This window comes from Mus caroli, unplaced genomic scaffold (assembly GCF_978045245.1).
Source record: "Mus caroli unplaced genomic scaffold, Mus_caroli_1 scaffold_1, whole genome shotgun sequence".
Lineage (NCBI taxonomy): Eukaryota > Metazoa > Chordata > Mammalia > Rodentia > Muridae > Mus > Mus caroli.
The window spans coordinates 66,642,371-66,645,393 of NW_028227256.1; the positions used below are offsets into that span (position 1 = coordinate 66,642,371).

At 35.5% G+C, this 3,023-nt stretch overlaps 1 non-coding gene across 1 annotated transcript; it reads left to right on the forward strand.

The window, feature by feature from the left end:
• The first annotated feature begins 2,407 nt into the window (after positions 1-2,407).
• Positions 2,408-2,514, forward strand: LOC115032555 (U6 spliceosomal RNA). The gene has a single exon (XR_003838200.1). It is a non-coding gene; the product is annotated as a U6 spliceosomal RNA (small nuclear RNA).
• The last annotated feature ends 509 nt before the right edge of the window (positions 2,515-3,023 follow it).

Consider the following 3,023-nt stretch of genomic DNA (forward strand, 5'->3'; position numbering starts at 1 on the left):
TCAAACTTATTTTCTGTTTTCTGACTATTTTTTCTAGGATAGATTTAGATAATGAAAGAAGTCAATTAAGAGGTCAGTTACACATGGCGGTACATTTTTTTTAAAAAAAAATACAGTAAGCAGATAAGCTTTTTTGATATGACATTGAATCTTTAAGATGAATATGAAGTGAGCGAAACAGGTTCTCACTTCTATACAAAGCAAAAATAGAAGGACATATGTTATATGTTAGATATAGTTGCATTATTTATACTGAACGTACAATATTTTGCTAATTAAAAAAGCAAGCTGTTTTGTTTCAAAAATGGCCATTTACAGGAATGTAAAAACACAACCTATATACAGGAAACTGTATTTAAAAACAGCAGAAACCCAGGAAATGTAAATAGATAAAATATTTTTTGCTTAATCAAGAGGTCCCAAAAACAGAGCAAAAAAAAAAAAAAAAAAAGTCCATGAGTTTAAAGACTTGGGAGACAGATTTAGAAGTTTGCTTGTAGAACGATTGATGAAATGAAGTCTTGCATCTAAGAAGGTCCTTGATATTCCCTGAGCATCTCTCAGAAGCATAGCTGCATGACAAACAGAGGCATCCTGCTACCAAACTAGAAACTATTTATAAAGTATGTCTTTAAAATAAAGGAGTGTTCCTAATGTGAAAAACAAGTGTAGTAGATTTCCAATATCAATGGCATATCTGTTACGAGTTTTTTAAGTTGTAATTTTTTTCTACAATATTTGGAGTGTTTGCTTGCAGCATAAAATGCTACCTTAATTTGTTTGTTTAGTACTTTACAAACACACATACAGTTTTTATGGATGTGTTTTAAAAGATGAAATAAGTCTCTGACATGTGCAATGTGTGTGTGTGTGTATCTGTGTGTAAGAAATTTCTCATTGACAATCTGTAATAATTGATGTTAGATTTCATTCTTGTCCATCATACTTTTCACCTTCCTGCTTCCTAACAAGGTGAAAGTACATTTCAAAGGTTATCCTTTATGGATTCAGTAGTTAGACTGTTTTGTTGATTCTCACAACCTAAACCCATTGCTATAAATAAATATAATTTTTATTTATCGATCACGTGTCTATTTAAACATCAACACGTATGACTTCTTCCTTTGGTGTTGAAAAGGTCTGTCAACAAGACAGGAAGGATTAGTGGGTTTTAACTACGAATTAGATGCCTATGATCCTGCCTTGGTTGTTTTTCTTTACACAATAGGTATATGCCAAGATGAAGCCACATCTTCAAGTTTGACGTTGGATCTGTTGGATGAAGAGTCTGGCAGGAAGAGTGCAACAAGACAGGGCTGGGCAGGTAACTGTGGGAAAGGATACAGGTACTAGGAAAGTTGAGTGTCAGAATCTGAGAGATGAAAACAGTAATTGAGAAAGGGTTTCGGCTGAGAACTGATAAGTGCCAAGAATATTTAGTACTTGGAAGTTTTTTGAGGCAACCTCTGACTAGCCTTTCCTTTACCAAACACCCACCAGAACTTCTCTGGGAGGAAGGTGTTGTCTTAATTCATGGTGCTGTGAGCCAAACCTAACACAAACTTCTATTGATGTATATGTCATTTAAGATAAAAAGTTGTCCCTTTAGCTATATTTTATTGGGGCTCTTTATTGTTTGCTTTTGAGACAGGGTCTCTCTATGTCACCTTGGTGGTCCTGGAACTTTCAATGTAGACCAAGCTGGTCTCAAACTAACAGAGACCTACCCGCCTCTTCCTCTTGAGTGCTGGGATTAAAGGTGTGAACCATTTTGTCCAACTTCTTTAGACAGGGTCTCACTGTATGTTTCTGTCTGGCCTAGAACTTTCTATAGATTAGGCTAGTTTCAAACTCAAAGAGATCTGACTGCCTCTACCTCCTGAATACTAGAATTACAGGCTTGAACCACTATTCCCAGCTTGTGCTTGCCCTTTAAAAGGATTCTCAAGTGTATATTAATAACCACATAATTTGTATACTCCAAAAATCATGATTTTTCTGCTGAGATAATTGAATGAAACTACTTTGTAAAAATTTGAGCACATATAATCTTTTATCAAAGAAAAGTTTTCTGAACTCCAGAAAGTCACAACTATAAAGGTTAAAGAAAAATCACTATGATTATCTAACATAAGCACTTTTCTAAGTGCTGGTGGAAAAAATTGTAAAAATTTTAAAACTCAGGATTCTTCTTAAGGATCACAGGGTTAATTCAAATTCACTGGGTGGTCATGTTGAGTATTTGGGAATATCTGCTTAGATCATTACTGCTTCACAGAAATCTTTCTGTTCTGTGTAAACAGTTTTCCAAGCCCTCTCAGATATTTATCTGCTTTCATTATTATAGATTATTTGATAGAAAAAATATTCCTATTTTTAAAGTGGGAAACTAAAAGTTACTTCTTCTGTGCTCGCTTCGGCAGCACATATACTAAAATTGGAACGATACAGAGAAGATTAGCATGGCCCCTGCGCAAGGATGACACGCAAATTCGTGAAGCGTTCCATATTTTTTTAAGGACTTTTTAGAGTTCAATGAAAATGAAGCCACAACATACCCAAACTTATGGGACGCAATGAAAGCATTTTTAAGAGGAAAACTCATAGCTCTGAGTGCCTCCAAAAGGAAACTAGAGAGAGCACACATTAGCAGCTTGACAACACACCTAAAAGCACTAGAACAAAAGGAAGCAAATTCACCCAAGAGGAGTAGACGGCAGGAAATAATCAAACTCAGGGGTGAAATCAACCAAGTGGAAACAAGAAAAACTATTCAAAGAATCAACCAATCAAGGAGCTGGTTCTTTGAGAAAATCAACAAGATAGATAAACCCTTAGCCAGACTCACTAGAGGGCACAGGGAAAGCATCCTAATTAACAAAATCAGAAATGAAAAAGGAGACATAACAACAGATCCTGAAGACATCCAAAACACCATCAGATCCTTCTACCAAAGGCTATACTCAACAAAACTGGAGAACCTGGATGAAATGGAGAAGTTCCTAGACAGATACCAGGTACCA